The sequence below is a fragment of the Phascolarctos cinereus genome, unplaced genomic scaffold (assembly GCF_003287225.1).
Source record: "Phascolarctos cinereus isolate Bilbo 61053 unplaced genomic scaffold, phaCin_HiC Scaffold_5;HRSCAF=322, whole genome shotgun sequence".
NCBI classification, from domain to species: Eukaryota; Metazoa; Chordata; class Mammalia; order Diprotodontia; family Phascolarctidae; genus Phascolarctos; species Phascolarctos cinereus.
Window position 1 is genome coordinate 117,405,991 of NW_027555958.1, and position 21,691 is coordinate 117,427,681.

Consider the following 21,691-nt stretch of genomic DNA (forward strand, 5'->3'; position numbering starts at 1 on the left):
TTAGAGCTACCCAATACCAGTTTGTGTAGGTTAGGAAGAAAATGGAAGTTTGTATGAAGCATCTTACAAAGTGAGTTACTTCATCTATGGTGATTTTCAATTACAAAAAAAAAGACAAATAATTACATCCATCCCATTAAATGGTGTGTAATATGATTATACACATAAGGAATACAACTGATATATACCTTGATATTTTGATGGATCTGTGATCTCATCCACACGGGCCATCATAAGTTAGTCAGTAAGTCCATCACTAAATATTTATTAAGTACATATGGCCTGGCCAGTCACTATGATAAGCACTGGGAATTTAAAAAGAGCCTAAAGACAATCACTGTACTTGAGGAGCTTACAATCTAACATAAGCAAACAAATATATACAAATAAGTTATATAAAGGATAGATAGGAAATAATTAAAAATAGAAGACACTACAATTCAAAGGAATTAGGAAAGGCTTCCTGAAGAAGATAGGATTTTAGTACTTAAAGGAAGCCAGAGAAGTCAGTAGGTAGAGGAAAAGAGAATTCCAGGCGTGGGGATGTCAAAGATAATGCCCTGAGTCGAGAGATACAGTGTCTTATTCCTGGAACAGCAAGGAGGCCAGTGTCACTGGAACGAAGAGTATATGATACAGAGTAAGGTGTAAGAAGACTGGAAAGGTAGGGAGGAAGGCTAGTTTATGAAGGGCTTTGAATGCTAAATAAAGCATTTTGTATTTAATCCTGGAGGCAATAAAGAACCTCTGGAATTTACTGTCTACAGTCACACAGCTACTAAGAATCAGAGGATTCAAGCCCAGATTCCTCAACTTTGGACTTAATGTTATTTTCCCAATACCATGCTGACTCTTGTCTTTATTGAGGCCACATTGTCTCTTTATGATCATTGCTTCATACACACACACACACACACACACACACACACACACATACACACACACACACACACACACACACATACATATATTTTGAGCAAAGAAAGACAGGGTAAACGGGTCCAAAACTATAGTGCACAGATTGTACAATTCTCCTCTTTGATTAGGAATATCCAGGCATGGCCCTGATCAGAGCCAGGACTAAATGTAGGCAAAGAAGTTAACTACTTTGAGTACAATAGAATGGAATGGGGAGTATAACAAGGAACATTTAAAACTTTTTTTAAAAATAAATGTGTCAGAAAATACTGCCCTCCATGGCCCACTGGTAATTATTTTACAGTAAATTAAATTTTATTGGTTATAGTTAAAATTTAAAACTTCTCATCTACAATAATCCAAAAGGACTGTCATTTTAAAATCTTGCCTAAATTGTGCAAGTGTTCATTATTTCCTACAGGACCAAGTGCAAACTCTTTCTTCTGATATACAAGGCCCTCCATAATCTGGCTTCATCTTAACCACCTAATTTTACATCAAACCACAGACCCCTCCAGTCCAATATTTTAATTGCCTCAGAAAATGCCATAATGAATTTGACTTTGTTCATGTAGTCCCATCCACATGCAATGTCCTCTCTTCTTTCCATCTCTCCAAACCTTACATTTGCAGATATACTAGTGTATGTAAAAATAGACTCATTTCCATAGGCGGACATTAAAGAAAGGAACAATTCCACACCTTCCCACACATATCCTCTTCCTATCCACCCTCATATACATAGATATATACAAGCCCACAGACCTACGTACATAGAAATATGTAAACATACAAACCTACGTGGGAAAAACAAAGGTACATACATAGATACAGATATAAACAAATATACCTGGAAATATAAATACTCAAAAGAGTAGAAGGTGAGAAGATGTATTAGTCGGTGGGTGAAAATGGATAGATGATTTTGGGAAGAAGGTGGGTGCTATCTGGGAAAAAATGACTGGGCAGTGGTGTGATAAAGTGAATAGAATAATAGAAGCAAAGAAAATCAAACCTGGAAGAGACCTCGGGCATTATATAACCTAGTCAACAGCCAGAGAGTGGATAGAAGTATTAGAGAAGTTAAGTGTTCAATGAAGTATCTATACAGGATAATTCTGTATGTCAAGTAAATCATAAGGCTTGGTAGCCAGTCAGTCAGTTAACAAGAATTTATAAAGTGCTTACTTGGTTCTAAGAACTGTTCTAAGTGCTGAGGATGTAAAGAAAGACCAAAAATATATCTTCACTCTCAATCATTTGGGTTTTTAAAATCTATTTATTATAGTTTTCAAAATTCAAGTTTATAAGATTTTGAGTTTTAAATTTTCTCCCCCTCCTTCCCTCCCCCATCCCCAAGACAGTATGCAATCTTATATAGGCCAGATGTGTACAATCATATCAAGCATATTTCCACATTAGTCATGTTGTAAAGAAGAATTAGAACCAAAGAGAAAAATCATGAGAAAGAAAAAAACCAAAAAAAAAAAGGAAAAATAGTATGCTTTAATCTGCATTCAGACTCCATAGTACTTTCTCTGGATGTGGATAGCATCTTCCACCACAAATCTTTTGAAATTGTCTTAGATCATTGCATTTCTGAGAAGAGCTAAGTCTGTCAAAGTTGGTCATTGAACAATGTTGCTGTTACTGTGTACAATGTTTTCCTGCTTCTGTTCACTTCACTCAGCATTGGTTCATGCAAGTCTTTCCAGGTTTTTCTGAAGTCTGCCTGCTGATAACTTCTTATGTAATAATAGTATTCCATTATGTTCATATACCACAACTTGTTCAGCCATTCCCCAATTGATGGGCATCCCCTCAATTTCCAATTCTTGGCCACCAAAAAAAGAGCTGCTATAAATATTTTTGTACATGTGGGTCCTTTTCCCATTTTTTATTTTTATTTTTATCTCTTTGGGATACAGACCTAGAAGTGGTATATCAAAGAGTATGCACAGTTTTATGGCCTTTTGGGCACTGTTCCAAATTGCTCTCCAGAATGGTTAGATCAATTCACAATTCCACCAACAATGCATTAGTGTTCCAATTTTTCCACATCTTCTCCAATATTTATCATTTCCCTATTTTGTCATGTCAAGTCAATCTGATAGGTTTGATGTGGTACCTTAGAATTGTTTTGATTTGCATTTCTCTAATCAATAGTGATTTGGAGCATTTTTTTCATATAACTATAGATAGTTTTAATTTCTTCATCTGAAAACTGCCTGTTCACATTCTATGATCATTTATCAATTGGGGGAATGACTTGTATTCTTATAAAGTTGACTCAGTTCTCTATAGATTTTGGAAATGAGGCCTTTATTAGAAACACTGGCTATAAAAATTGTTTCCCAACTTTCTGCTTCCCTTCTAATCTTGGTTGCATTGGTTTTGTTTTGTAAAACCTTTTTAATTTAATGTAATTAAAATTATCTATTTTGCATTTTGCAATGTTCTCTACCTCTTGTTTGGTCATAAATTCTTTCTCAAGTATTTGTTAAGTTTTTGGTCCTATACTGAATTGCTAGTGATAGGATGTTAAAATTTCATTGTGTATAAAGAATGAAGAGCTGAAAGAAATCAACATGCATTTATAAAGCCCTTACTGTGTGCCCAGCATTGTACTAAGCACCTGAGATAATAAGGCAAAAGTACTTCCTGCCCTCAGGGAGCCCATAGTCTTATGGGAAAGACAACATGCAAACAACAAGGTGCAAACAAATTATTTGCAGAATGATTTAGAGGTAATCTCAGAGGGAAGGTTTTAATGTTAAGGAGGATCCAGAAGACCTCTTGGGATTTTAGCTGAGACTTGAAGGAAGCCAGGAAAGCCAGGGGACAGAGATGAAAAGGGAGAGCATTCCAGGCATTGTGGATAGTCAATAAAAATGCAGAGAATGGAGATAAATTGTCTTATGTGACAATCAGCTGGAAGGCCAGTGTCACTGAAGACTGGAAAGGTAAAGAAGGGGCCAGGTTATGAAGGATATTAAATACTAGACAGAGGATTTTATATAGAAATCAGCTGTCCTAGTAGGAGGATTTTTTTTAGTCTGATATACAAGGAACTTGCATTTGTCCAGTTTCAATAACCAGAAAGCTCAAGTAAATTGATTATTCCCTAGTTATAAAATAATTTAATTCATCTTCATCCAACACAGGAAGCCACGTAAGAGCCATGTTGAGCAGGCTCATTCTCTTAGAAGTGCCTGTGTGGAAGACAGAAGCTATGGAGAAGGATGATGCTCTAATGACACCAGTTTGGGGATACTCTAGGAAAATCATCTTGATGGTGACCTAAGCAAAATTCCCATATTAATCTGAAAAATAATATTTAGACCTTTGTGGAAAATTCCTTAATAATTTGCATTAAATTCCTTAACACTTATTTCTCATAAATCCAGTCCATAAGCAAATAATTTAACACGAATTGAGAACAGAACCAAGCAACAAATCATGAGCACAAAAGTGAGATAATGAATTGCAAGTGTACTGTCCCTAAACTACATGCAGAAAGCGTTGAAATTGCATCTGCAAGTTCCTAATCCACCAGTAGATGGAGCTAGAGGCTAAAGAGGATTCTGAGGCTCCTCTCCCACTTCCCACCCCCCAACATACTTTGCAAACCAACCAGTGAAAAATATACGTACTGCACTGTGTAATTAGGGAGCCAAGCCCCTTTTCTGGTTATAAATCTTTTCTGCGGTTAAGATTATACATTGAATTTGGGAGTCCATTTTTTCTTTAGCACTTGACTTGTTTTACTAAATGTGGTTGCCCTGCCTGTGTACCCCTTTATTTATTTCCATAGTTACACATATATTGTTACAGCTGGAAGTGACTGACTTTGTCATCTAGTCTAAAACCATAATTTTTCAGATGAGGGGACTTGGACTGTTGCTGGTTGGATTTCATGCCTCCTGGGGGTGACCCCCATCAATACATCTTGGAAAAATGCAATATCACTCAATCAAGTAATCAAAGCATTTATTGTCTGCTATGTGCCAAGCAGGTGCAGATAGGTGGCACAGAGGATAGAACACTGAGCTTGGGATCAGGATGACTCATCTTCATGAGTTCAAATCCAGCCTCAGGCACTTATTAGCTGTGTGACCCTCAGAAAGGCACATAACCCTGTTTGCCTCAGTTTCTCACCTGTAAAATGAGCTGGAGAAGGAAATGGCAAACCACTCCAGTATCTCTGCCAAGAAAACCCCGAAATGGGGTCATGGAAAGTCAGACATAACTTTAAAAAATAACTGACTAATGTGCTGAGCAACAGTGCACTGGTGTTTTAAAATGGAGTCAAAGTGATATGGGTAGAAAGGATGAGGAAAAACATATTAACAACAGCCATTCTTTGCTATGCTCCCTTTATTTACCCACTCTTCTCTATACTGTCATTGTTAAGATCATATACTGCACAGTAGAATCATGTTCCTGCATCTCATTGTGCAGCTGGTGGCTGATGCAGGTGTATTGGGGGATGGTAGGAATGGGTGTGTGACAATCATGACCCTTCTGTTATTATCATGCGTCCTTCCCATTTGCTTCAGTGTGTTGAAGTAGAAGGAAAGCTGGATTGGGAGTCAGGAACAGGTTCTGTCACTAGCTAGCTCTGTGACTTTGGTCAAGTCACTCATGTCTATGGAGTTCTGTTTCCTCATCATTTTGGAAATGAGGAAGTTGGATTAGGTCTTCCCTATGATTCCTTCCAGCTTTGAAATTCTTTGATTCTAAGTAATCTCAACTCCTTAAAAGATGTTGTGCTTTTTGCTGCAAAGATTGGGGCAAAGCACTGAACAAATTAGAAAAAGCAAAAGGATTTGTAATATGAAATTTCTAGGCAACTAATAATGCCAAACCCTCCCTTCCCTGCAGCTGTCTTTTCCCATTTTTGTATATTCAGGGTAAAGCATGAGATTTCTAGTAGTGAACACTTCCACATGCCACCTTCCACAGATGGCTAGCCATGAAGAGCTATCTCTTATCACTCTAATGAAATATTAGGGCAGCTGAGCCAAACAAAATGTTCATAGATCCCAGGGGAGAATAAAGTGATAAAGTGGTCTGTCCACAAGAGTTAGAGCAGAGTACTTAACCTGAGGACTGTGAACTTTTAAAAAAAGATAGATAGAGAGCTGCATTTCAATATAATTGGTTTCTTTTGTAATCCTACATATTTTATTTTCTACGTATAAAATCATGATTCTGAGAATGGGTCCATGGGCTTCACCAGACTGCCCAAGGAGTCCATGACACAAAAAAGATTAAGAACCCATGTGAGGATCCTGTGGGACACTATGGAACATGTACTAATGTGTGTCTCAATTCGTGTTAAATTATTTGCTTATGGACTGGATTTATGAGAAACAAGTGTTAAGGAATTTAATGCAAATTATTAAGGAATTTTCCACAAAGGTCTAAATATTATTTTTCAGATTAATATGGGAATTTTGCTTAGGTCACCATCAAGATGATTTTCCTAGAGTATCCCAAACTGGTGTCATTAGAGCATCATCCTTCTCCATAGCTTCTATCTTCCACACAGGCACTTCTAAGAGAATGAGCCTGCTCAACATGGCTCTTACATGGCTTCCTGTGTTGGATGAAGATGAATTAAATTATTTTATAACTAGGGAATAATCAATTTACTTGAGCTTTCTCCACTAGAAAAAAAATCAACAACTCTACTAAGATTAGTGATCTCAGTTCAGTCTAAGAGCAAATTCTCAAATCTGACCAGAAAGCACTCATTACTAGATTTTTCCATTCGTACTTTGCAATGATAATTTATATTCAAATTTATCTAAGGCACTGGAAACATACTCAAATTCTTTCTGAACCATCAAAGAAAAATTAAATTACACTTAGCATTATTTTAATGTTAAGGTATTTTACCATATTATAATTTTTTCAACATTAGTATTTCAATGGAACCGTGATCCCATCGATATGGGTATTCCTTCTATTGATATATATCAAACCCACACATTGATTCCTTTTTATCCTGTATAGTTCTGGTTCTTCTTCTATAGATCTTTCCCTATGATTTTCATCTCCATTATTCCGCTGAGAGTTCACCCAACATGCTGAAGGTCTTTTTCTGGATCTTTTTTACATTTGGAGAGTATCAATGGAACACTTGGGCTTCAGTAATAAATAGCAACTTCAGTTCAATTCAACATTAAGCACCCATTGATTATAGAATGTTGTGTTAGTAGACAAGTTTAGATGAGATACCAATTTCTTGCCCTAAGATCATAGGCTTTTAGAGATAGAGCTAAAAAGGACCTCCTGAGACCGTCTTGTTCAATCTCTATTTTTTTTTTTTACACAGGGGAGGAAACTGAAATCCAGGGAAGTTTTAATAACTTGACCTAAGGTCACACAGATACTAATATCAGAGGTGGGAAATGAAACCACATCCTCTGACTCCATAATCATTGCTCTTTCCACTGAGCCACAATGCCCTGAAGGGAGCTTGCAATCTCTCCAGGATATGACATACCTTAATAACTATAGTGCAAAGTGATACTTGATAAGGACATAATAGACATGTAACCAAGTGCTATTTGAGGTTGGATGGAGGTTTGGGAAGTCATTATGGACTGGGGGGAAGGGATATCAGAGAAGGCTTCCTGGAGGAGGCATAGTTGAGTTGGGTTTTAAAGGGTGGGAATGAATTCAAAAGAGAGAATAGGGCGGCAATTCCAGCAAAGGTACAGATGGGAAAGTGTGGCTACTTTAGAAAGGTGGGGCAGAAATAACAGCATTCTAGTTTGGCTGGAGTGTTGTTGTTCAGTTGTATCTGACTCTGCATAACCCCATGGACCATACTGTTCTTGGCAAAGGTTTTAGAATGATTTTCTATTTCCTTCTCTAATGAATTAAGGCAAACAGAGGTTGTGACTTGCCTAGGGTCACACAGTAAGTATCTGAGGTAAGATTTAAAATCAGGTCTTCCTGACTGCAGTCCCAGTGTTCTATCCACTGAGCCATCTAGCTGCCTGGGCTAAAGTATAGATAACCCATATATTTAGCTAGCTCTAGCAAATCCATCCTCAGTTATTCCAGATGATCACAATTTTATGATAATGTGTTTAAAGCTGGCTCTGTACATGAAATAACCCCTCTTCATCAATTCACCAAATATTGGAGTGCCTATTTTGTGCCAGACATTGTGGCAGGTACTGGGGTTGGAAGAAGAAGAAGAAGAAGAAGAAGAAGAAGAAGAAGAAGAAGAAGAAGAAGAAGGAGAAGAAGAAGAAGAAGGAGACGAAGAAGAAGAAGAAGAAGAAGAAGAAGAAGAAGAAGAAGAGGAAGAAGAGGAAGAAGAGGAAGAAGAAGAAGAAGAAGAGGAAGAAGAGGAAGAAGAAGACTTTATATTCTACTGAAGGAAATATAGATAAGTATATTTTTAAAATGTAATGGTGTGTGAGAGGGAGTAATGGGAAATTAGTCTGGTAAGAAGGGTTGGAATCCAGTTGTGAAAGGTTTTAAATAACAGAAGAGATTCTTCTTAAACTAATTCATGTGGGAAATTGGTAGCCTTGTCAACAACTGGAGAACTTTCACTCCAGATATTTGAACTGGAGGTTTATTGAACTGTTTTTAAGGGAAGATGACTGCTAGTAGACTCTGTCTTCTCCCTCTAGCTTGAGAGCATGTTGAATTGAGGCAGAGACCCTTACTTACAACTTACTCGGTCCAAGATGGGTGGGGGCTCCTTGGGGAATTATGGAACTCTAGGATTGCCCTGGTGCAATTGAGCAAAGCAGTGAATGAATCAGATCATGTGTCTAGATGCTTCTGAAGGACTTTTAAAAAGCCATTCAGAAGTGACAGGAAATCCCCATACTACTCCCTTACCTCCGGGAAACCAGGGATTCCATGTTAAAGGTGTAGGAACAGGGGTTTCCCAGACTAGCTTAGGGTTTCTGGAGCTATGACTTTAGGAGACTCCTGGGAGATTAAAGGTTGGAGTCAGAATTTCCCCACAGTACTAAAATGGGGGTTAGAGGACATACAGCTAGAGTCCACTTCACCAAACGGCGAAGAAATCCCAGGTGAGTGGGCTATAAATTATTGACGAGGATAAAAATGAAGACTCATGAGCATACTAAAATTACTTCCATAGCATATGTAGTGTGTCACAGTTTTTTCCCTTCATAGTATGAGAAGCTGACACATTATTATGCCCCTGACTTTTCAATGAGTTTTGCAACAACAATAAAAATTGAGCCACATTAAGTTGCAGGCTAAATAGGAGTGGGTTGTGGACTTCCTGAATTCACAATCTTCTTCTCATATAGGCCAATGTGAAACACAAGACCATTGAGATTTGTGGTGTTGGAGTTGAGAGGAGGTAGAAAGGAGAGGGGAAGGTGGAATAATCTAGGAGGTCAAGAGAAAACTGGAATCATGGTGGTAAATAGGACACAATTTTATTAGAAAGTAGAATTTGGGAAGTGGTAATCACTATGGCACAGAACTTTAAAATTTTGCTACTATTGAGCAAAAAGAGGAAGAAAAAACAAGGAGCCTAATAAAAAACAAAAATGAGTCCATGATGGACCCCAGTGATGGGAGCTGGGACCATGTTGTCAGCCAGTCAGTTAAAAAGCATTAATTAAATGCTTACTGTGTGCTAGGAAATGTGTTAAATGCTGACATAAAAACATGCCCTAATGTCAAAGACCTTGCTTTCTAGTGGAGAAGTCACAAGGGAGAGGAAGTCAAAATCCAGAAATCTCCTTTGAAATATGGGAAATATGGTCACCAAACTGTTGAGCCCTGTGTCCCATTGTCTATACATTTATGTCATCATCAAAAAGTGTCTTCATGATGGCTATTGGCCAGTAGATCACTATCACCCCCAAATTACAAAGTAATGAAAATTCAACAATTACCATCTTGGAGGATAGGTCTTAAAGACCTACAGCCCATTCTCATCTGTCTTTAGTTAACTTTCTAGTTCCCTCAGTCAGTGATAGTTCCCTTGAAAAATGAGGCCAGAACACCAACAGCACAGTAGCAGAAGGTACAAGGCTCTATTATCAGAATATCCAATCACTCAGGACTCATCTTTCTTGTCATTGACCTTTCTCCATTTCAACCATAAGGTTTTCCAACTAATACCAAAAGTACTAGGCCAAGACTGATGTGGGTGCTTCAGACTCAGTATTAGAATTATTGGGGGAGGGGGGGGTTTAACCAATAAATAAAATGAGGTCATTTCTCCAAAGATAATATCACTTATTAATCAGGGCATGTGATCTACTGATAAAGGACAGATCAATGATGTGCCTGCATTTTTACCAAAAATTCAGAGTGAGAACTGGCAGAGTCTTTTATACCTAGATGTGTCTTTCATCTAATTGGCCTGACAGTACATAATTGAGACCTACCTTTACAATCCTGATTGGTGGACATTTTAATGAGCAGGTAAGCTAAGAGTTCTTGACTCCTTCTTATTATTTCATCTTTGGGAGGGGGGCAGGCAGCTGAGGGCCAGTGGGCTGGCCTTCAGATGTGTCCAGTCACGCTCCTCTCTGACTCCTAAAGCAATTTGAGTTGCCAGCAATCTTAAACAGAAAAACATAAGCCATCTCAATCAGGTTTTCATTGACTTATTCTCCACTTTGTTGACCAGGTCACCCCGAACTTTAACAAAGAGAGCAAGGACAAAGCTCGCATTTCCTGGGGGAGGGTCTAACTCAAACTGGGTCTTATTTATAGAGTAGATAGAAGTCCAGTCCCATTTGGGTGGGGTTCAGCTCAAACTAGCAGATGCCTTGGGGGTTAGGATTGATCACATGACTCCTTCAGGCGCTTCTGACACTGCCTAGCCTTTTCAGGAATGGGGTCTTGACAAAAATTGGAGGGAAAAGGATGGTTCACAAATTAATAATTGGTTATTAATATAATTGCATAATATCAATTTCCCTCACAATGAAATGAAACACATTAAACCAGCAAACATTTAACACTGGCCCGCACAACATACGGCCCTCAGGCCACTTGCAGCCTGCCAAAGGATTTTGGGCAGTCCACAAAAAATGTAGAGGATGTAAAAGAAAGTAAAGATGTAACAAGTGCTTTTTCCATGCTCACTTAACCTGCCTTCCACTAGTCACTACTGTGCTCCTTGCGTAAGTTGACAGGTGGGTTGCTACTGCGCATGCTCTCCTGTTTGTCATGTGACCTGTGGCAAACCACCCATCATCAGTCTGTTCCTACTCCTTTTGCCTGTGTTTCTGGTCATTTCTGGCATTGAACAAGGACAAAGTGCAGCCACGTGCCAACACAACTTATACCCTCTATGTGACGCTTGGCAACAACGTGAGGGCTTCTTCCCTCCCCTCGCTGCACAGCCACCCTCCAAGTTACACGAGCGTCTGGAGCTCTCTCCAAGGTCAGACACTCAGCTCAGTATTTCTTTGCATGTGAGCAGTTGCTGTGGAGATTTTTTTGGTTCTAACATTAAAGTTTTTGGGGTGACTTTGTAAAATGGGTGATAAAAAGAAATGGAAGATCAAATCAGAACATAGAGTGTTTAATCGGGAGTGGACAAATAGATACTTGTTTATTTGCGCGAGAGACAAAATATTGTGCCTTGTTTGCTGAGAAGTAATAGACATTCCAAAGGCAGACGATCTGTCGCCAATTCAAATCAAAACATCCTGACTTAAGCAAATTGGACACCAGTGAAAAACAAATTAAAGCACCCAAATTGTTGAAAAATCTCAATAGGAAACAATGGTTTTTCAAGAAAGTAAACTCAGAAAATGAGGCAGTTACTAAGGTTAGTTTTCAGATTTCTAAAGAAATCAATTTCAAACATGATTCTGGAGAACGATAAACAGATTGCTGACAAGAAGTATAATGTAGCCCATTAACTAAATGTGAACAGTAAGAAAACCTGAAAAAATATATTAAAACTTGTATCACTTAACAAAGTAATTTTTAATGTTAATATGATTTCATGATAAAAATCTTAAGTAAATAAATGTAATTAATTGATATTAATTGAAATTTCCCTTTTTAAAATATGGTTTATTTGCAAAATAGTTTAATTGTTAATTATACCTTTACTTGGAAAGTGAGCTACTAAAAATCTATCTGTTGCCCAAAGAAGTTTAGCCTATTTTAATTTTGGCCCCTACTTACTGTCAAGTTATGCAGGTCTGATTTAGCAGAAAGAAGTTTACTTAACAATAATAAAGAAAGAATGTTCAACAAGGATACAGCATTGGTTAAATTTGACACAGCTTTTCTGCCTTCACATCTGCTGTGTTGGCATACCTGGTAAGAAGAATATGTCAAGTCCAAGAAGCCCCAACTCCTCCCGTGCTGGTCTTTTGTTCTTGGGAGATGAGGCAGCTACATCACCAATTTAAGCCTTAGTCCTCTGGACCAATTAAGTATTGAGGATGGCTTCTTTGACTCTCAGGAAAACAACTATTTTAGCCTACTTGGCAGGGAACTTAGGAGGTTTTATCCTTGCCACATGGTAGATGATTTTTAGTGTCCCTTCTAGTTCTGGCTCTAAGGGCCTATGACCCTGTGATGTGGGCAGAGACTTAAGGCAGAGAACTGTAGAACAGTTTATAAGATGGTTAGATAGTAACTTCCTTTTAATAAGTAGTGCCTTCTCTCCAATCTACAAAAAATACCTAAATATGTGAACTGTGGCAAAATCATAGGCAAAAATACATATGGCCCTCTCATCTCATGCATTTATCTCTGAGCTTTAGTTTCCTTATCTGTAAAATTCAGAGGTGGAGACTGGAATAGCTGATCTCTAAGATCTCTTACAATTCTAAATTTAGAATCCTATCATCTTAGATAGCTCTTAGGACCATCATAGCAGACACCATTGCACCAAGTGAATGATGCATGGCATATAGCAAGTACTAAATAAATACTCTGTCCTTCTGTCTAGTTGTCTATCTGTCTTTATCTCTCCATGATCTATATTTATTTCTATGCCTATTTTCTCTCTCTCTCTGGTGTAATACATTGTGGAATTTTATTACGGCAGCATCAACAAAAATACTATTTCATTATTTTGTCTGGAAGCAAAACTAGTTATTCAAAAAAGAAGGTAGCTTTAATTGAAACAGCCTGAAAATCTCTTTCTATGTTTTAGCTAGGGGCTGCCAGGGGAAATATTAGATGTTCTGAAACAAAACCAAGTGAAACAGTCCCAGGTCCATCATTAAGCATCTGAGTACATGTTTTGTCTCCATGCGGGGTACATCAGAGCAACATGACTCTGTGAAGTTTTCCCTGCTCACATTGCCTTCAGGGCCCCATTTCTTGGCATTCAGTGTTGTTCAAATGAGTTTAACTTCAGTCTAGAATACAGAGGTTGTTATGTAACCTGATGGCTCAAACACCCTTGATTGGCAGCCCAGTCTTTGCTCAAATCTGGGGTAGGGTTGAAGGTTGGCCAATGAAGAAAAGAGGTCCAGGGCTACAAGGATTTAATTCAGACAAAAGCTATTTCTTTTGAGCCCTAAAAAGTCCTCATTAGTATTTAGATATCAAGGTGGAGAAGGTATCCATCCATCCTCTGAAGTGGCCTATGGATAGATGCCAGTCCCTGCACTGCTTAACATTTTTATTAATGACTTGAATAAAGTCATAGATGGCATACTCATCAAATTTGCTGATGACCCAAAACTGGGAGAGATAACTAACACTAGATAAGAGTAAGGATTTAAAATAAAAAGAGATCTAGTCAGGACAGAATATTGAGCCAAATATAGTAAAATGAAATTTAAAATCTTAAACTGGTATACTTGGATTCCTGATGTCAAAATCTTAACTGTATTTTTTTTAAAAAATTTCAAATATAATTTTTTTGATAGTGTAAAGGGCTCCGGACTAAGAGTCAGAAGACCTAGGTTTAGTCTAAGACAAGGGTGGATTTGTTCTTTGAAGTTTGGATTCAGTCAAAGGGCTGCACTTGAGGACCTAGAGGGCCACACGTGGCTTTGAGGCCTCAGGTTCCCTACTCCTGCTACTTTGTTCCTTTAAACCAAAAAATGAAACAGCAGACAGCTAGAAAGAAGTCAAAGCACCATGGGTAAAGGGAAAGAGCAAGATGACATGGGGGCAGCTAGGGAGCACAGTGGATAGAGTGTCTGGCTTAGAGTTAGGAAGACCCGAGTTCAAATGTGGCCTCAGGCACTTACTAGCTGTGTTCACCCTGGGAAAGTTACTTAACTATGTTTGCCTCAGTTTCCTCACCTGTAAAATGAGCTGGAGAAGGAAATGGCAAACCACGCCAGTACCTTTGCCAAGAAAACCCGAAATGGGGTCATGAAGAGTCAGACACAACTGAAAATGTTGAACAACAACAGCAAAGATGATAGGAACAGAAAATGTGGGGTATATTGCGATAAAAGAGTATGGAATATTTGAAAAAGAAAAACATGACAAACCAGCTTACAAAAAGCAGCAGAACACAACTGAATGACGTGAATTTGGGAAGATAGAGAATGAAAATGGGCTCACAATGTACTACAGCTTGGTCACACACTCTCAGATCTTCCAGTAGTCTTCCTTAGGAATGTGTCCTCATGTAAAACACAGAAAGGCTCAGTGAGGGGTATGATGGAAAAGAGCTCTAGATTTGGAGTCAGAGGGCCTGGGTTCTAAGCTCGACTCAGCCATTTACTACCGGCAGGTATGGGCAAATGACTTTACCTTTTGGGGCCTCAATGCACTCATCTGTAAAATGAAGAGGTTGGACTGACTGGTCTCTGAGGCCCCTTGAAGCTCCAGGTCTATAATCCTATAGTAGAAATAAACCATATTTTCTATGGTTTCAGAATATTTTCTGTGGTTAACATAATGTATTTATAGTTTAGGGCAATGGGTGCTATTTTGATTTTCCTGAGAATTCATCCTGCCTCTGCCACTTACTGTGTGTGTGACCTTGGACAAATAACCTACCTGGAACTCAGTTTTCTCATCTAAAAAATAAAAGGGTTGGACTAGAAGGCCTCGTAGGTCCCTTCCTGCTCTAGAGTTACTATTTTTTTGCATGTTTGAAAGTCAATTATCTCTTTATTTGCCTATATTTTTCATATATTTTGTGCATGCATGTATAATTTTGCTGTGCATTCACAGGAAATTTTAAAGTTAAAGTATCCTGGCCAATATATCGAATGCTGCTGGTTATGATTTTTTTTTCCTTTTTTTAAAATTTCCTCATCTACACCAGGAGTGTGTGATAGAGAGGACAAAAGCAGAAAACTAAGAGAAATGTGAAAAAAACACACTGAGAATCATCAAGCCAGGACTGTGGGCCCTGAGTTATGATCCATCTTCCTTCAAGGCCCAGCTCAGGGATCACAAAGTCACACAGCTAGTAAATGTTGGAGGTCAAATTTGAACTCAACTCTTTCTGACACCAGGCCCTGTGCTCTATCCACTGCACCACCTGGCTGCCCTAGCTGCAAAATTGGTAGTGCTTTACAAATGTCATCTGTGGCAATTAACATGTACACAAAGGAATATAATAAAAAGGAGAATATGATATGAGCAAATAAGAGAGCCAGAGAAAAGGCTCTAGAATAATTTGAGGAAGGCAATATGAATTTTAGCTGGGGATGTCAGTCAAAGCTTTGTGAAAAAGGTGATCCCTAAGCTGAACCTTGAAGGAAGAGGGTTTATGACTCATGGCCCATTGTCATGGCTTGATGATTCTCAGTATGTTTTTTCACATTTCTCTTAGTTGTCTGCTTTTGTCATCTCTACCATGCACTCCTGATGTAGAGGAGGAAATTTAAAAAGAGAAAAAAAAATCACACCCAGTAGCATTAGGTATATTGGCCGGGATACTCTAACTTTAAATTATCCTGTGAACACACAGCCAAATTATACATACATATACAAAATATATGATGTATGTGTATGTATATGTGTGTGTGTATGTGTGTGTGTGTGTGTTTATTGTAGTGGAAAAAACTCAGGAGTCAGAAGGGCTACTTTTAGTTTAAAGTAAATATCTTAATCTCTCTGAGCCTCAGTTTATCCTTCTGTCAAATGGAGTTAATAGGTTCTTGTGAGAATCAAATGAGATAATGTGTATGAGATCTGATGGAGTTTTGAAAACAGCAAGTGAAGTACAATAAAAAAAAAACCCCTCTAAGGTAGTGTTATTATTCCCAAGGTATTATTTCCAGATTACTAAACCACAGTTTTGCTCATACTACAGGTTAGATCATGTCCTCTTTGTACCTGGTGATATACAATGAATCTCTCTTATTATGTCACAAAAACTGTGCCTCTTCACACTAGTTATGAAGATTTCTGCGGAGGGACGAATGTATTTGCAGGTTTGTGGTTTTTTGTTTATTTTATTTTTAGTCAAAGGTAGCTGGCTTAACAATTGTTGAGTTCTTCTCTGCTCCTGGAAGGATTGTCTTTGAACACACTGTCAATCACTGACAGTCAGCTTCCTTTCCTTGTTTGCTAACTACAAACATATAATTTGTGTGAGAGTCTTAATCCAGGAAAAGGGTCTCTATATTTCATAATGGCACCATGCCATTTGACTAAGGAGAAAATATCCCATTTTGCCCAGACACTTTGCATCCAGCTGATGAGCAAAGCATGCAAATTCATGATGGCCCTGCCCACCACAGTGTTGCCAAAAACTAGTGGTAACATGAAGGACTTGGACACCCTTAGACAGATAGAAGTTTCCCTTAATGATATGACGCGACTTTTGGGGGAGTTATAGAAGCAAATGTCCCAATTTGAGGCATTACATTTCAAAGACAGGTCTCTCAGTCTTTTTAATAACATCATGATTGTTGCAACCTGGCCATTTTCATTTACCAGAAAACAATGTTAATTTATCCATAGCTTCACTGTAGTTTTTTGGAATTCTCATTTAATGTCTTGGAAAGAGTGTTGGACAGAGTGTCAGGAGAGCTGGTGTCTAGTCTTGGCTCTACCACTGCACTCTGGAGTAAGCAAATCATTTGACTTTTCTAACCTTCAACTTTTTCATTTGTTGTTCAATCATTCAGTCATGTCTTACTCTTCTTGACCCAGTCTGGGGTTTTCTTGGCAATGACAATAGAGCGGTCATTTTCTTCTCCAGTGGATTAAGACAAATGGGTTAAGTGACTTGCCCAGGGTCGTGCAGCTAGTGAGTCTCTAAAGCTAGATTTGAACTCAGGTCATCCTGACTCCAGGTCCAGTGCTCTATCCACTGACCCACCTAGCTGCCTCTTTTCATTTGTACCATCAGGGAAAAAAAGAAAAAAGAAAAAACCTTTTCATTTGTGCTATCAGGGTAAAACAAAAAACAAAAAAAAAAAACTTCCCCTATTGGCTCCAGCTGGGCTGTTATGAGCATAAAAGAGAAGCTCTGTGAGAAATTAGTTAGAAGAGTATTAGTTGCTAAGTAAATGAAAGGTGCTATTACCATTATTATTTAATAATAATAAAAACAAAGTCATTAAAGTCCACCTCCAATGACTCATTATTTTGCGGAAGTGATGCTTCTCTCTTCCTTCCTTTCTTTCTTCCTTTCTTCCTCTTTTCCTTCCTTTCTTTCTTTTTTATTCATTCTTTCTTTCTCTTCCTCTCTCTTCCTTCATTTTTCTTCCTTCCCTCCTTCCTTTCTTCTTTCTTTCCTCTTCCTTCCTCCTTCCCTCCCTCTTTCTCTCTGTTTTTCTTTTTCTCTTCCTCTCTCCCTCCTTCCTTCTTTTTTCTTCTTTCCCTTCTTCCTTCTTTCTTCTTCCTTCCTCCTTCCCTTTCTTCTTCTTTTCTTTCTTTCTCTCTTTCTTTACTGCTTTCTCTCTTTTTCTTGTCTCATATAGGTTGGAAATATAATTGCCACTCACCAGACCAGTCTCACTACTGATTAGCATGGGAACTTCCTTTTGCTCTGCTTCCAACCAAGATTGATTCTTCCCTACCTTAAGCAATCTGGTGGCTCCCCACTTTTGGGCATTCACCATATTGGTGCCAGAATTAGTGTGGACACCCAGTCAGTTTAGTCCACTGAAGCTCAGAACTCCTAAACTCAAATAATCCTCCAGTCTCAGCTTCCCTGGGAGGTGGGATTACAAGTGTACATTGTCATCCCTGGTTAATACTCTGTTCTTGAAGGTAATGCTAGTGAAACACAAGACCTAACAGGTCCTGTCAAGTTAGAAAAACTTGAAGTTCGAAATCAATGATAGACTAAGTATCTTTCACAAAGCCTAGCTATCAATGTTTGAAGATGCTTGTCATTAGAATGGCAATAAGGTGATGAAATTTTCCAACCACAGCAAGTTATGAACTCACTACTAAAATGTGGAGACCATTGTGGTCTATATCTGTGCTGAGAGAGTCAGTCAAAGTGCTTACTGTGTGCCACACACTATACTAGGCACTGGGGATATAAATTCAAAGAATGAAACCAATACAACTCCCAATATGCTTCCATTCTAGTGAATTTACATTATAGTCAATCAATCAATCAGCAAGCATTGAAGGGCTTACCAAGTGCTAAACCAGGGGTGGGGAAAGGCCACTTATGGCCCTCTAGATCCTCAGCTGAGGCTCTTCGACTGAATCCAAACTTAATTTGTTCTGTGAAACCAAGGGAAACATTTAAGTATGAAAAAGAAACAGGTATATGAACAGATTTGTTCTATGAAGTTTAGATTAAGTCAAAGGGCCTCACTTGAGAACCTAGAAGGCCACATGTGGCCTCGAGGCTGCAGGTTCCCCACCCCTGTGCTAAACACTGGCAAAAAAAGAAAGGTAAAAATAGTTCCTATCTTCAAGGAACTTATAATCTCTTAAAACAGATAAATGACAAGGCCCATACAGGATATGTTTAGAGTAGATGGAAGGTAATCTGAGAGAGAAGGCACTAGCAGCTGAGGGAAGTGGGGAGGGGGACCCAGAAAGGCTTCCTGTAGAAGTTGAGCTGAGAGCTGTGAGCTGACAGGTGTAGGTGAAGGGTCAGAGCAGTTCAGGCATGGGGGAAAGTGATGTGCCACATGCAAGGGTCTGCATGTAAGCCACTGTAGCAAGAGGAGAGTAAAGTGTAACAAGACTGAAAAGGTAGAAAGGAGCCAGGTTGGCAAGAGCTTTAAATATCATATAGAGGAGTCTCTATTTGATCCTAAAGATGATAGGGAGCCACTGGAATTAAGGATGATTGAAGTTATGGGACATTCTGCATTTACTTTGAGTTTTGTTCTCTGTAATTATATACCTGTTTACCCTACTGCTGGCTACTTATTGAGAAGCTTCGGGTTATGCCAAGTCACAGCAGTGGGAGCAACTGAAAAGTTAGGGGAAAGCCTACTTTAGTGGGGTTTGGTTTTTTTTTTTGGTATCCATCTATTGGGTTTTATACATTTGCTAATCACAGTTTGAGTAAATTTGTTATAGGAGCAGAAGCCCAATCTGAAGTTAATTGTTTGGGGAACACAAACATATCTCACTATTTGGATGGATCTGTGATCTCATAAATATGGGTATACACTGCCAACAGTATAGATCACAATCATCCATACTTTCTCATCCTGTGTGGCTATTATCCATATCTACCTGCAAATCCTCTAAGGTCAGTTAAATGTTGTGGGCCTTCTTCAATGATCAAAGGTTCTTAACCTTTTTTGAGTCATAAACCCCCTTTGTCAGTCTGGTAAAGCCCATGGAGCCCTTCTCAGAATGATATTTTTAAGAAATTGAAGAGAGTGCTAAATTTCAATTAAAGATTAGTGAAAATAAAGATGCAATTTTCCCCATCCAAGTTCCTGGACCACCTGAAATTTGTCCATTGTCCTAGATGTTGAGTTGTTTTAGTTGTGTTTGACTCTTAGCAACCCCATTTGGGGTTTTCTTGGCAAATATACTGGAGTGGTTTGCCATTTCCTTCTCCAACTCATTTGATAGATGAGGAAACTGAGGCAAACAGGGTTAAGTGACTTGCCCAGGGCCACATAGTTAGCAAGTGTCGGAGGCTGAATTTGAACTCAGGTCTTCCTGACTCCAGGCTCAGTACCCTAACTACTGTGATACCTAGTTTCCTGTTATCCCAGGCCTTAGGTTGGAAACCCCTGTTTTAGAACTTTTGACATTGCATAGTAATCATGGAATACATTGGCACTTCCTAGTTAACCTTTTGCATTCTGTATACAACTGGGCCACATATCTTTCCAGTTTTCTCTAATGGTATCCATTATGATCCTCCTGCGGTATGTTGCTCCCTACTTACACTCCCCTCCCCCATCTGCCTCTCCATTGCCCTCTGAGTGACTGGTTACTTCAATTCATCATGCAATGGAGAATTCCATGATTTGCATCCATGCAAAATTACTTGAATGTTGACGTTAGGAGATGATAAATATTGACAATTAGGAAGCAACCTGGATAGGCCAATTGAGTACAGTAATCAGAGTCAGATTGAAGCTGGAAGTAGGGAGAGCATATGGGAAAAAAGTGGTCAAGGAAAGAGAAGTTTGAATTTATTTTCAAAGTTCAGTGGATATTTTGTTTTTATTCATTTACATTTTACAGGAAGAAGCTGCATTTTTTCTGCTCCAGATCTGTTTCCTAATATGGTAACTAAGAAAGAAAGAACCTTTGAGTAGTTTTGCTGTAGGTGGCAGGGGCCTGAATTGATATTAATTGTAGCTTAGGAGGGTATATAACTCTTAGAGCCAGAAAGGACCTTAGAGGTCATTGAGTCCAATGTATCTCTCTAGTCTATGGCAAATTTTTACTGGCTGGCTAAACTCTTATCAAATGTCCTTGCTTCTCAAAACTTAAAAATATGCTGCCACATCCTGGCTGTGTCACTCTAGACAAGTCATTTAAACTCTAAGTGCCCTAGGCAATTCCCTAAGATGGTAAGTTGCAGAGAAGAGCCAATCTGCATTGGTAGAGGGAGTTTCCTTATCAGGAACTTCCCCATGCCAATGAAATCACAGGTCTAAAAAAATCCCCAAATACACCTATACACACACACACACACACACACACACACACACACACACACACACACACACACACACACACATATGCTTTCTTCCTTCATTCTATTCTTCCCACTCCCAACAATTTTCTTCCTCTGTCCTTTGAGCCACCCAGGGTCACTGTGCAAAGACTTTGGAGCTGTTTGAAGTAGAGAATTTAGATATTTGACCAGTCAGCTTTGGTTAAGCAATCACTTATTGGGTCCACTCATCTCCATTGAAATTGGTTAGGGTGAATCCCAGTTGGGAGAATGTGTACCATACATCCCTAAATTTTTATAAATGGAGAAACTGAGTCTCAGAGAGCTGAAGTAACCTGTACAAGGTCACAAAGTGAGTTAGCGGTGGACATACGATTAGAACCTAGGACTCTCGACCACCATCAAGCCTATTTCCCCAAATGTAGCCAATATGTAATGCTTTCTGAATGAAGAATGTTGGAAAGAGCCAGGAGCCAAGGCTATAGGGGAAGGAGGCCTGGTAAGAAATGCTTGAAAGGGAAACACATATTTAAATGAAACTGAGAAAGTAGAAATAAAAGTGAAATAACTCTATTGTGCTCAGGCAGGAGCCTAAGCACAGTATGTTTTGTCCTACATGGAGATAAGAAGGCACAGGGAGCTAGGGACCAGGTGTAAGCCGTTTAACTGATGACACTTGCTACTTCACATGTGGGTGGCAGGAAGGAAGAGGGAGTAGCTGTGGCAGGCACCAAGGGAAAAGCTTTGTCCTATCACTTGTGCAGAAGATGAATT

At 38.8% G+C, this 21,691-nt stretch overlaps 1 long non-coding RNA gene across 2 annotated transcripts in view; it reads left to right on the forward strand.

Annotated features, from left to right (window-relative positions):
* Positions 1-11,129: 11,129 nt before the first annotated feature.
* LOC110199060 (uncharacterized) overlaps positions 11,130-21,691 on the forward strand; it is a 92,515-nt gene continuing 81,953 nt past the window's right edge. For both annotated transcript variants that reach the window (XR_013486928.1, XR_002321914.2), the window contains exons 1-2: positions 11,130-11,338; positions 16,157-16,277. This is a non-coding gene — a long non-coding RNA (uncharacterized LOC110199060). The remainder of the gene's footprint in view (positions 11,339-16,156; positions 16,278-21,691) is intronic.